The following is a 14,417-nucleotide window of genomic DNA, read 5'->3' as shown; positions in this document are numbered from 1 at the left end:
CATCCTCATCCTCTTCGTGTTGAATGGGTTGAGGAGGAGAAGGAAGGGGAGAAGTGGGTCTTGTTTCAGGGGTGGCAGATGCAGAAGAACACTCGTGTATCAGTGGACCCTTGCAGTGCAGACCTGTGTAATTCAAGGGTCAACTGTATTCAGATAAGTTAAAGTGGCTTTTCTAAGACTGCGCTGGGAGCTAGTCCAGAGTCAAGAGGAATGAACTTCAGTGATGTTAGAGACTCACTGTCTTCCTCACTGGCCACATGTGCCCAGGGGGCTTTGGTAATAATCCAATTAAGCCTGACAGGCAAGAAGGAAGCAGCCAATACTGGTTCTGCAAAGACAGCTAAAGCTGAGATATGATTCATTTGATTCTCAAAAGGAATTTGGTTGATATAAGGATCGTTGTGATAAGACAGTAAGAAAAAAATGGCTTAAATTTGAGTTTTTGTAAGATTTGAGTTATTGAAATGTTTTTCCTAGTTCTATGAGAATGACAGCTTTTTGATGGCACAGTAAACCTGTTAAAATCTTTTATTTTTAATTCAAAATGTGTCTGGTGCTCAAACTACGAGGCATCTCCTTCCACACTGCCACTTTTGCCTCCCCACAAAGCAGGCTTTTGGAAGGTATGTCATATGTCAGACCTTGTCATGCCTTACTCAAAACCCTCAAGTGGTTTTCTCTTGTGATTGGAATTAAATTTCACATCCTCGCAATGGCCAAGAAATGATCCACTAGATCTGGCCATGGGCCACTTCTCTAGCATCCATGCACTCCTTAGCTTCACCAGCCTCCTGTCCCCAAGAGGGCACTAAACAGGCCCACAGTGCGGGGCCTTTTCCTCCACATGGCCTTGTGATGCTCACATGCCCTTCCCCTCGGGCACTGTGGCTGTGCCCACTGGTCCCTTCACTGTGAGACCTCCCAGATTGCCTTACGTAAGTTACATGCTGGCACCCTTCTGGGTCACCCTATGCCCTGCTTTCTTTGTTTGTTTGTTTGTTTGTTTGTTTTTGAGACGGAATCTTGCTCTGTTGCCCAGGCGAAGCGCAGTGGTGCAATTTCAGCTCACTACAACCTCCGCCTCCCAGATTCAAGTGATTCTTTTGCCTCAGCCTCCCTAGTAGCTGGGATTACAGGCATGTGCCACCACACCCAGCTAATTTTTGTATTTTTTGTAGAGACGGGATTTCACCATATTGGCCAGGTTGATCTCGAACTTCTGACTTCAGGTGATCAGCCCATCTCAGCCTCCCAAAGTGTTGAGATTACAGGCATAAGCCACTGCACCCAGCCCACTTTGTTTTTGTTCATAATACTCATTACTACTCAACATCATATTTACTTATTTCACATTTGTCCTTCCCTGCACTGTGATTTTAGCTGCAAGGGGGCCCTGGACTTGATCTGTCTTGTTCAGTGATGTGTTCCCATCACCTAGAGGAGTGGACGGCGTATAGCAGTGGTCCCCAATGTTTTTGACACCAGGGACCGGTTTCACAGAAGACCATTTTTCCATAGACTCAGGAGACAGGGATGGTTTCAGGATGATTCAAGCACATTACATTTATTGTGCACTTTATTTCTATGATCATTATTACATTGTAATATATAATGAAATAATTATATAACTTGCCATAATGTAGAGTCAGTGGGAGCCCTGAGCTTGTTTTCCTGCAACTTGATGGTCCTATCTTGGGGTAATGGGAGACAGTGAGAGATCATGAGGCATTAGATTCTCACAAGGAATAGGCAACCGAGATCCCTCACACATGCAATTCAAATAGGGTTTTGCTCCTACGAGAATCTAATGTCGCTGCTGATTTGACAGGAGGCAGAGCTCAGGTGGTAATGTGAGCTAGAGGGGAGAGGCTATAAATACAGATGAAGCTTCACTTGCTTACCTACTGCTCACCTCCTGCTGTGTGACCCAGTTCCTAGCAGGCCACAGACTGGTCCATGGCCCGAGCTTTGGGGACCCTTGGCATATAGTACTCACTCAATAGCATGTTGGATAAATAAATACATAACATTAAAAACACTACCAAGGCCAGGTATGGTGACTGATACCTGTATCCCAGCACTTGGGGAGGCTAAGGTGAGAGAATCACTTGAACCCAGGAGTTCAAGACCAGCCCAGGCAAAATGGTGAAGCCCCATCTCTAAACACACACACACACACAAAATCAAAGTTAAATGAGAAAAAAATGCTAGTAGTCTTTGTGCAACAACAAATCAAACTTTTTCCACTGAATTTTACAAAGACATTCAGTGTTTAAAAGTCTTTTGTAATTATTTTTATAACAAAATTTGGGAATTTTTTTCCTAGTTTATCTCAATGCTAATTTGGATTTTTCTGCTTATTTTAATTCAAAAGATGATTTCTTGCTGATTTATTTTAACGAAGTATTCAGCAGGCTTGATTAAGAGTTTTGCTTGACCTTCTAAGGAAATAAGCACCCACAAGATCCGAAAGCCAAGGGCAAACCTCGCAGACAGAGCTCAAATCTCACAGGGCATCAGGGCAGGAACCATCTGCGTGGAGGAAGGTTGATACATGGGCCCTGGTAGTTGAGGTATGCGAGAAAGGAGGAGAATCCAGCAATATTTCATCTCTCATTTGTGTCATGCAGGAAACAGAAAACTTTTCAGGCAAAATGCATGCCCCTGTGGAGTTATAGTGCAGCAGCTCAATGGAGTAGCGTGAAAGAGGATTGATTGTGTAATGAGGCTAAATTCCAGCCATGGAGGAGTCAGCCTTCTTGGAGCACTGGTACATCAGTGTCATAGGGACAGACTTCACTTACATATTCAAATTTGGGATAATTCAGTCAGCATTGAGTTGACCTTGTTTCTCTGCAATCTATGATGCATTTTTGCCTTAAACAATTTGTCTAAGCAAATCAATGATAGCAGGTGGATATGGTATAAGCCCCTAAACCCACTTAACAGAGCCAATTGTTTATGAAGACTTTAGCTCACCTATTTTTACATGCTTTTATGAAGGTGCCTTTCTGATTTGTTAAAATGGGTCTGATTTCCCCCTTGACAACACATTAGCCATTCTAGGTGCTTGAGGATATTAAGTCAACAATTCTTTCCATATACTTGGAGAGAAACAGCAACTCAGATGCTTCATCTGTTCCATCCAGCAGTGTCAATCTTGAATGGCTGTGTGGAAACCTTGTTTCACTGTGTGAGCTTCAGAGTGTGAGATGGTGGGTCGTCAGTTGCTGATTATCTCCCTAAAATGAGAAATAAAGCCTAGAAAACCAGTCAAAACTCCCTGAGTGGAGAGACATGTTTATTCATTAGCAACCATAATGAGGTCAAGACAGTGCTTCCAAGACAGGGTGTTGTGTTTGTATGTGCACATGCCTAATCCACATACATAGAACACATTGCTTTAACATGATCGGGGTGCTAAGAAAATGCTATTTCTGTGAAAGTAGACAGGCACATGGAAGACGCTGAATACAGTTACTCTCTTCTCTTGGCTGATGTCTACTAGATGGTGAAATTTTTGATGGTAGCTGATGTTTCCAGGTCTTTGCATTGCTCATTGTTCCTAGCACAACACCTGGTACTGATGAACTGTCAATAAATATTTGTTGAATTGCATTAGTTTTGTCTTAAGTAGACCCTGATTCAGAGCCATCCCCAATCCATGCAAACTAAAGGGGACGTAAGTAAATATTAATAAAGGCTGGCCTGGTTTTCAAATTGCCCTCAATTTCAAAGGCTAGAGATTTAAAGACATATTTACTTAAGCCTCTGTTTATAGTTTGGGTTGGAAACAAATCTTCAAAATATTTTTAATAGGGGTTAATAAAGACAGTTGATGGAATGGAGAGAACCTATTAAAAAAAAAAAAAAAAAAGACAAACTTTCCACTTCATGTTTTTGTGAGCAGCCAAATCCCCAGGAATGAGAAGATTTAGCTAATCTTTCCAATCACATTCTTCCTTCCTCCCCACCCCCATCTCCTCAGAATTATGTTATCTCTTCTTGTCTTAAAGGCTCAGATGCCTTTTGAATTGGAGCTGCATTCAAAGGACAGTCAAGGGTCACCCTTGGAATATTAAAGGAGAGTGGATTACAGGAGAGGGAGGGACAGGAGCAGCTGGCGCTGGGCACAGCCATGTACAGACCCAAGGCAGAGAACGAGAGGAAAACTCCATACTGTCTGGTGCTGGCCAAGAGCAAGCTGCTCAGACTGCTGGGAAGCACAGGAAGCAAAGCTGGAGCAACCAAGCCACATTAGCTGTTTCCCAGCGTGTGCTATTGCAGTTTCGGAATAGAGGGAAGGAAAACATTTATTGGTGAAATCTATTAGGCAATAGCCTTTTGAACGGAAGTAGAATGGTTTATTTAGAGAACGTGGAGATGTGAACCTTGTAGAATTAAAAGCCAGATACTGTTTTAATTCAGAGAGAAAAATCTATGGACTTTATAGCCCCCTTATAGTTACTTATTTCTTAAAATCATAAGATGTTAGGATTTACAGTTTCCTTCTCAAACAACTTCTGAGTCATTTTTTTTTTAATCTAAATTGGCTAGGCGTGGTGACTTACACCTGTAACCCTGGAACTTTGGGAGGTGGAAGCTGGTACATTGCCTGAGCTCAGGAGTTTGAGACAAGCCTGGGCAACACAGTGAAACCCCATCTCTACTAAAATACAAAAAAGTTAGCTGGCACAGTGGCTCACACCTGTAATCCCAAAACTTTGGGAGGCCTGGGCGGATGGATCACCTGAGGTCAGGAATTTGAGATCAGCCTGGCTGACATAGTGAAAAACCATCTCTACTAAAATACAAAATATAAGCTGGGCATGGCGGCAGATGTAGTCCCAGCTATGTGGGAGGCTGAGGCAGAAGAATTGCTTGAACATGGGAGGTGGAGGTTGTAATGAGCCGAGATTGTGCTACTGCATTCCAGCCTGGACAACAGAGTAAGACTAGTCTCCAAAAATTAAAAAAAAAAAATGTAGAAAAAATAAAAATAAAAATGTAAATTAATATTTTTCTTTTTTTATCTTTTATAGATATCAACTCTTATTTTTGTTTTTCAAATGAAAGCAATAGACATTTAGTGAGGGTTTATTATGTGCCCAGCACTGTCCTAATATTTGAAGTATGCAGATATAAAGACAGTGTATTCTTTTTAGCAGTGGTTACTTGTTGATTTTTTTGGTGGGGTGTGGAATGGGGAGCAGATCAGGCGGCAGATCATGAATCCCTTTAAAATCTGATGAAGGCTAAGAAGCTTCTTCACATAAACAACACAAACAGCCACACCTTGTCAGAAGGGTCGCAGACAGCAGGGAGCAAGCAATACCTAAATCTCTTACTATTACTAAGCAGTCAGCCTGCTCTGAGCACTATTTGTGAATTATTTATTTAATCTGCTAACCCATCCATCCCATGAGGCATATACTGCTGTTATCCCATTTTTCTCTCATAGAAATGGAGGCTCAGAGAACTGTATTCTTCAGTGAGTAGGAGGTGAACCCATGTGAACCCAATGACAGGCTCTTGGGCTCCAGTGCCCAAGCACCCACCCTGGCACCATGGGACTGGGGTGTGGGGCTGTGCGAGGTCCCAGGTGAGGCTGACCACCAACTGCCTGTTACGGACCAAAGGGCATCTCTGTGGAGCTAGACCAGGAAGTGCCTGGACACTTTATTGCCACATGTCAGAAAATTATCCTAGCAATCATTATAACGTGAAAAGCACATTCCCTGGTGGTGCAGTGCCCAGCCCAATGTCACAGCCTGAGAAAGGTAGACCAGGCTCCAGACAAGGAGGGCCTGGCATGGTAGGCAGGAGTTCTGGCCTAACTCAGAAACTGCTGTGGACACAGTCAAGTTTTGAGCTGGATCTTGAGGAATATTAGTCTGTCAGCAGGGGGCAGGCTGGATTTCTGTATTTATTTATGGAAATCTGAAACCATAAAAAGCTGGATGTTTTTCGAAGAAAAAGTGTTCTTCTCAACTTTATCATCAGAATGGAAGGACAGAATTAGATGTATACACATATTTCATGTAATGTTCATTTAAATCAATCTCTTCTTCTTCTAAGAAAAATAGTACCAGGGGGACACTTGCAGTCAAATCACGCCTCTAATACACGATGTGTGTTTAATGACACTGCTCCTGAAGGCCAGAAGGAGGCTGGGACCGCAGTCAGTTCTGTAGTGGTGCTGGCAGTGGTCAGCTTCCTTCAATGACATGAAGATGCTTCCAGCTGAGCAAGGAGCTAGACGGAGCCCAGACGCTGCGCCTTTGGGGCGTCATCCCTGCGCACACCTTGGGGTGTCCGGGGCTCTGCTGCCTTAGCTTTGTTGGACTAATCTCCGGACTAGCTTGGTAGTAGCAGCTCCTCTCCCATTCAGCTTGCGTCTTGGGGGGAAATGAGACTTTCCTTTTCCTTTCCGGTATCGCTACTACGTTCTCCCATCTTGTCCTGCGTTACAAGTAATGCAGTTACACGAACGGAACTCAATTCTGTTTCTGGAAGCAGCATATGGATCAGTATGTATGTGTGTGCAGAGTCAGAGAGGTAAGATAGCCTGGTGAAGCCTTGGCTTCGTATTATGTAGTTTCCGACACAGCTAAATAAATGTTGAAAATTTCAACCAAAGGTAATCCTTACTCTGAACTTCCCTCCTTGCCTTCCTTCTCTCCTCCCTTCCCCTCCCCTCTCCTACCCTTTTTCCTTTCCTTTCTTTTCTTCTTCCTTTTTTTCTCTCTCCTTCCCTGTTTTCCTTCCTTTTCCTCTCTTCTCTTTCCTTTCTTCTCCGCTCCTCTTTCCTTCCTCCCTCCCTCCCTCCCTTCCTTCCTTCCTTCCTTCCTTCCTTCCTTCCTTCCTTCCTTCCTTCCTATCAATGAATCAGCCAAAACATAGTCTTTTATTGAGAACCTGTTTGTATCAGACATAGTGCCCAGTATTGGTAATTTTGACACGTGTCTGCCTGCCAGAGACTCAGACATCTCGGCTATAAGGTCTTACACCTAAGTGTTTTGAAAAAGTAAATGATCGATAGGTGCAGCAAACCGCTATGGCACACATTTACCTAGGTAACAAACCTGCACATCCTGCACATGTATTCTGGAACTTAAAATAAAATTAAATTATATTTTTAAAAAAGAAAATGATCCAAACTATCATGATTTTATTGCATCTGTGATGCATTGCAAATATGCAATTTGGGCAGATCTGTGAAACCTTTTTCTCAAGTATACTAAAGACTCCATGTAAAATAGATGGGAGGAGACAATATGGTCTTAAAAACTTGGAGTGGGCACTTAGGTCTTCCCCTATCTCCCTTTGAGATCCTGGAGGCACCTCTCTAAAGCCCTTAGGGCTTCTCAGAGCTCAGTTTTAAAACCCTGGAACTAGAGAACAGCTCTTTCCATTCTGGAAACTGACTTTCTCACTTTTGCAAAAAGTTGCAAATGTTCAAATATACACAAGCAGACAAAATACACACACACACACACACACACACACACACACACACACACACACACATATTAAGTGCCTCTGCTAGAATTTTTAAGATGCTAGAAAGTAAGCTCTTTTTAGGACACAGACCAGAGGTTCTCTCTTTGTAATTCTCAAGAAACTCTACATTCAAATTGCTAAATGTAAATTCACTTTAATCTGAGTTGTATTCTGATTAAATCCTGATACCTATTTGAAGCCATCAGATTATGAAGAATGTATGAATATAGGGTATGTGTATGCAATGTCAATATTGCTGCATAACCCCATTACCAAAAGCCCAGATCTAGATGAGCCTGGATTGAACTCTTATTGATGCTTTTTCACAAAGGCAGCAGAAATTGAATTGATGGTGCTATTAGGTTGTCAATACCAGTGTCTCCCTTTCGTCCTAGATAAGTATACATGAAGCAACGTCCATACAGTCATTTTAACCTCCTAGGGGCAAAGAAGCTATAGAGGTTCAAGGTGAGGACTCTAAGGAGGTGTGTCCAACTACGTGCTAGATGCTTTGTGGAAGTCCAGAACTGTCAGACTCCTGTTTTATTGATTATTGTGTTGTTATTTCAACCTACAGGTTTGTGTTGATGAGCTGTTTGGCTTATTTGCTTGTCTGTGTTTAAATATAGCTGCATCTGTTTTCATTATCAATGGACGTATCTGCTAGAGTATAAGCTTAGTTAAGAGGACCTGGCATTCATGGTGGGACTTGGAGAGGGATAGAGACCCTAGGTGGATATTGACAGGAGAAAAGGACACTTATATGAAGTTCAACAAAAAGACAAGAGACACTTAAATTGCCCATATATGCACACTTATTGTTGGTAATGAAATGCCATACTGTTATACCAAAGGAAATCAGATATTTGCTGTTTTATTTTTTTCTTTCAAGGTGATTCTGGACATTCGCCTTAACCAAATATTCCCTAGATAAAGTGTTGGGCAGTAGTGGGTTAGAAAATAGTATAATTTGCCCAGGACATCCTTTTAACAGAAGTGCTAGACCTTATTTTACTGTGTAATGAGCTTGCCTGCCTCTAATACAGTGTTCATCTGACTGGGGGTCATCACTGGGTATAGTGGGTTGTGGTGCAGGTGGCCTGAGGCACCATTTGTATGTACAACTATTAGGTTATTTTTGGTAGATAATGGTAGTCAGTAGTGGTTAGAGATGAGTGAGGGTTTTCTGCATGGTAGTCCTCAAAGCCCTGCATTCTGATTATGATGAAAACAAGCTCTCAGACCAAGAGCTGCCATACATTCAGATATTTATTAAACATGCTTTTATTACCAATTATTTCCAAATAGTTTACTTGACTTGTCTGAAAGCTTAATGAAGTCATAGTTCTCTGTCATTTTAGGTGAATCTAGCATACCTTGCCTGAAGGTTCATTAAGGTAGACATGACAGAGTTCTAGAAGCAAGATCTATAGGCATAAGCAACAAGACTTGCTAGATCATTAATACTCTCTGCTTGCATGCAAAGGTGGAGAAGGTCTCCAAAATACTTTAGCCAATATACATATTTTGAAAATGACTAATTTAAGCAAATGAGAACCTATTTCTAACCTCTATTAATGCTGATCAATAAGGCACTAATTTTACCCAAATTAATATAAATGATACTAGACAGCAAAATGCAAGGTGAGGGAGTGGTGGACAGCTGAACAGTGTTTGTGGTGGCCACGCCTGGAATGTGGCTCTTCTGATTGAACGCCAGTCTTGGAGCATGAATATCGATTAAGGCAACTGATCGAACCCAGGTTGGAGCTCATGGGTTGGCAAACTTTTTCTGTAAAGAGGTAGATGGTAAATATTTCAGGCTTTGCAGGCCAAAAGGCAAAGTCCAGGCTGCCCCAGGCATGACCTTGACGGAGGCAGCTCCTTTCAGGCAGGAACAGTTCTTGAGAAAGGACTCCTCTGCTATGAGCCATTGAGGGGCAACATGGCTGGCTGCTGAGAATTGAGTGCCTTGGTTCTAAAGGGAGGATCTGGCCAGCACCCCACAGCATCGCCTACAGCATCTATTTAGGTCTTCAATTTCAATGATTTGGTGACTCGTGCTCCAAACTGAGGGTGTGGAGTAAAAAGTAAACCCCCAGTCAGACACCTTAATGTGGGAAGCAGTATTGTAGAAAATAGTCATTTGTATAATACTTTAAGATCTTTCAAAACACATTCATACACAGTATCTGTACATTACCTCACTTAAGTCTCACAATATCCTTTTTGGGATATAAAAAGTCACATTAGCATGGGAACCAAGATGGGAGAAGAGACAGCAGTTCATGGTCTTGCCAGTAATTAGCGCTAAATCAGGGAATATCCATGGGGTCCCCTCTTTAGTACTCCACTGTTAAACACAGCATTTATTTTTAGTTTTGAATGTTCTTGCTTGATTTTCACAGAATACTTATCTTATTTATTTTGGGATAGGATTAAATAAAATTTCAGCCACACTAACTGTAAAATGGAGAGGCACGGGGAAAAAGATAGCAGTTGGGAATGTTGAGTCCATACTGGGATCAACATTTGGCTGTGAAAATCTACTGTGGGGCAATCAAAGGTATGCATGTATAAGCTTAGTAATGAAGTGCATTATAATGGAAAATTTTGTCTGTTGAATATTTGCTAGAAATCTGGGATTTTCCACTTATTTTCAAAATAATTTTTATTTGCAGCCCAAAAAGTGACATTTAAAATAATCAGTTGTGGGTGAATTTATGGTACTTGTAGTGTCCTTCTTTGATCTCAAATTTTCAAAATGTTCTACCATAAATACATATACTTACGTCAATAAAAAAAACACTTATAAAAATAAAATATGGTCTTATTTCAGAAAGTCAAATCGAAGGCTTTATAAAAAAACTACTGAAAAAGTAAGGAAATATTGAATGATGAAAAATTAGTAATATTTTATAACTTTTGGGAGAAATACTCTTACATTAAATATCATATCGAGCTAAAATAATTTATAGTATTTAGTAATTAATAAAAGAAAGTAAGTGTGCTTTTCTTACCTCTTCTCAGTCGGAGAAACTAAACACAAAATATGACACTGTGTTTGCATCTTAAATTGAACATAGGTAATTTGTTTCTATCCATTTGCCTAAGTTGAAATGTAGAATTTTGAGAGGAGGGAAAATTCAATACCTTTTTTTCTTTATAATGAATATAATTTTTCTATTGAATTCTAGGAATAGATCTGTTGTGTATTGTATAACTTTACTATACTTGAGTGCTTCACAACCAAATGAAGTGTTTCCCTGGATTTTTGAAGCCTGCCTATGTTATTTACATTTTCCTCAGAGCTGTGCTGATGGCCTCTTTCATCGTTAGTTTGCATGTACATAAAAATATGCTGGACCTCGTTCAAACTCAGCGTAGAGAGGTATGGCTATTTCCATCATGTGGCTGCCACTGGACACGGATGCTTTGCTAAGTTAATTATCTTGCTATCTTTAGTGTCTCCGACTATAAAATGAGAATACATATGCTTATCGGAACTCTGTTGTTGAAATTATTGAAGGTATTTAGCTGAATTATATATCTGTTTATGTGGTATTATTTTTAGCAGCCTAGTAAAAAAAGAAAAAAAAACAAAGCCCAAGTTGAATTTTCCTCCTTAATACAGTGCCCTGTATCTACTCTTAAAAGATTTTACAGTAGAAATACACTGGGACATCTCTATTTAAAAATTACATGAAAGCACATCAGAAGTTAGCGTATGATGACAGAACATATGGTTAGTATATAGTAAATCATATATCATATATGCCAACTACACAAAAATGAACTCTAAGAAACATAAATTAAGTAAAAGTTGTTAGAATGTGAGAAGCACTGGACAAATATGTACTTACAGAAGTTTTTGAGTTTAGTATTATAGAATCATTAACAATTAGTGCCATAATTTATGGATAATCTAACCTGGCACATTCCAGATCTATTAAATAAGAGTTATAAGGCAAAGACCTACCATGGTCAAATAATTTTGGGAAATGCTAGGATAAGAGAGTTAGATAGTTAGATGGACTTTCTTTCCTGGTGGGCTTCCCTGCCGAGTTTTCCATGTGGGTACAACTGCAGAGCTCTTTTATTGTAGAATATCTTTTGGGACAAGTGTTTTGTGTAATGCACTTTGGGAAATATTGGGTTATTATAGCCTTTTCACTTTCTAGACAAGAAAACCAAGGTCAAACATGGTTAAGTGGCTTGCCATGTTTGTCTAGAGGGTGAGGCTGCATGCAAGCCTGGGTATTGAACACTCTCTGATGTCCTGTCTACTATACCATATTGCCCCATAGATTTCATTCAAGCAATGTCAACCAGACAGCTGTTCTGTTCCTACCTTCTGTAGGGAAGATGATACTACACACAGCATGTCTGGGACTAGATTATCCAGGCTTTAACTCTCTTCACAGCCATTGGCTCTAGCTCATAATCCAAAATCTGGGATACTCCATGAGTTACTAAGTCCATAAGCCTTGAATTTTTCACCCAATGCCTACTGGGTAAAAAAGATGCTGACGTTTGGAGATAAATCTGCTAGGGTTGAAAAATGCAGCTTTACCATTTAGCTGCGTGCCTTTGGCGCAAGAAACTTAGCCTACTGAGCCTCCATCTCTTATCCATATGATGGGGCTAATACCTTGCATAGCCAGGGTAACATTAGATCTATCTGAGGAGCCAGTCTGGTAAAGGCATTCAATAAGTGGGACCTATTTTTATTCCTTAATAATGCTTGAAGGAGACAAATAATCACTGTGTAGTTTTTCTTTCTTTCTTTCTTTCTTTCTTTCTTTCTTTCTTTCTTTCTTTCTTTCTGTTCTTTTCTTTTCTTTTCTTTTCTTTCTTATTTGAGATGGAGTTTCACTCTTGTTACCCAGGCTGGAGTGCAATGGCACAATCTCGGTTCAGTGTAACCTCCACCTCCTGGGTTCAAGCAATTCTCCTGCCTCAGCCTCCCGAGTAGCTGGGACTACAGGCGCGTGCCACCATGCCCAGCTAATTTTTGTATTTTTAGTAGAGACAGGGTTTCACCATGTTGACCAGGATGGTCTCAATCTCTTGACCTCGTGATCCACCTGCCTCAGCCTCCCAAAGTGCTGGGATTATAGGCGTGAGCCACCACGCCCGGCCATCACTGTGTAGTTTCTGATGTTTATTGCAGTCCTCTCCTTGTAGGATGCAGTGAAAATTTTTGTTGCAATTTTGCTAATGCAAACTACCTCTCCTGCTTCTCCTTTTTTCACCGTCTGGTTCTTGGGCCTCTGATGGCCCCGTGAGTGTCCCGTATTGGCACATGCCACATCCTATCCTTGCACACATGCAATACTGTTCCATGGTGGACCAGTCACTTTCTTCTGTCAGGTCTGATAGACAAATTGCAAGGAAGTCTCAGCATCTTCTATTGTGATAGTAACAATTTCAGAGTTTCGTAAGAAGTCTTCATCAGCTCTATTTTATTTCTCACCTGTACTAGCTATTTCTGTTCCTGTTTACCGCTGCAGAGATCCTTGTACAGGCTGAAGTTGCAAGTCTCTTACATTTCTACAAGCACCTATGTAGGTGCATGTTAGAAAATTCTCTCTTCACTCAGGCAGAAAGGATTTCACAGACTGCTATGACTCTTGGCAGAGAGAGAATGACTTCCGAGCCGAGTGCTACTTGAAAGAGGCACTCCCCCATCACTTATAAGTCTGTACTCAGTGGTTACTGCTTGTGACACATTTTCAAATAGACCCCCCAGTGGCTGCAGCTGTGATTAAAAGCTGTCTGCTCTCTGCCTCACTAGGGGTTTGCTGTTTAACCATGTCATGCACACACACACACACACACACACACACACACACACACATGTATATATGTGGGCTACAGCTCTATCATGGAAAACGTAAAGTATTTTGTAAGACAAAAAAAAATCAAATGAGTACTTGAATGGCGAACTCTTGGATTTTTGAAGCTCAAGTCAATGAAGGGCACTAGCTGGGAACCTAGCCATGTATGAGGTACATAAAAGTAATGTGAGGAGGAAGAACTAATGGTCAGTGAACATATACCATCTGCCAGTGCATGTTTTGCCCACATCAGCCAGACAGAACATCTTAAAGATTTAAGTGCACTTGTACCCAGCAGCTGCATTTCAGCTGGTCGGTGTGATTCGGGATTCAGTTTGACCCTTCACAAATAAAGCAAGAGTAAAATAGTCTTTCTTAAGTTTACCCAGATATTCACTGGCATATTAATAATCATGTCTGACTTATCATAAGACTGCTCTTCTCAACATAAGTTTATCATTAACATTACCTTAAAAAATGCTCAGATGAGCAGTGCCGCGACAGAGACTGGGTGTCTCAAAGGTACAGGTCACATTCCTTCCTTTAGATTAGAGAAATTGAGGATTCAACCTTTTATAAAGTAAGAAGTATGGACTAGAATGTAAGCCTGGAATCTTTACATCACATGACGAGTATACTTAGAAACGCCATGAGGTCAAGCAGCGGGCATTGTTCCCCTCCTTACCCATCCACACACCAACTAAATCAGAACTCAAACATGCATGCTTTCTTAGATATTTAGGAAAGAGGTCTGGAGAAATCTTTAGAATTGTGTGTCTCCTTTCCCATCTGCCTGCCTCCCCCATCTCCCCCAAGTTTCAAGCGCTCCAAATCCCAGCAACAAGACCCAGTAAACAAAATGCTAATCTATCACTAGCAAATTCAAGCTGACAATACTGTGAATCGACCACATTGATTACATTGATTATATTTCAAATATTTACAATACAGTGAGACAAGTCTAATTTCTTTTCTAAAGAGTTCAAGGTAGGTATCACCATTTCTGAGGGGGAAAAACAATGGAGAAATGTTTGTGGTTGCTATCTGCAATAATCTGGTGCTGACAGAGAGTAG

The 14,417-nt window shown here is 40.9% G+C and overlaps 1 protein-coding gene across 6 annotated transcripts in view; it reads left to right on the top strand.

The window, feature by feature from the left end:
• POU6F2 (POU class 6 homeobox 2) overlaps positions 1-14,417 on the top strand; it is a 476,985-nt gene that overhangs the window by 84,088 nt on the left and 378,480 nt on the right. The window lies entirely within an intron of this gene.

Source organism: Saimiri boliviensis, chromosome 10 (assembly GCF_048565385.1).
Source record: "Saimiri boliviensis isolate mSaiBol1 chromosome 10, mSaiBol1.pri, whole genome shotgun sequence".
Classification (NCBI taxonomy): domain Eukaryota; kingdom Metazoa; phylum Chordata; class Mammalia; order Primates; family Cebidae; genus Saimiri; species Saimiri boliviensis.
The sequence above is the reverse complement of the archived record's forward strand: the minus strand, read 5'-3'. Positions and strand labels throughout refer to the sequence as shown.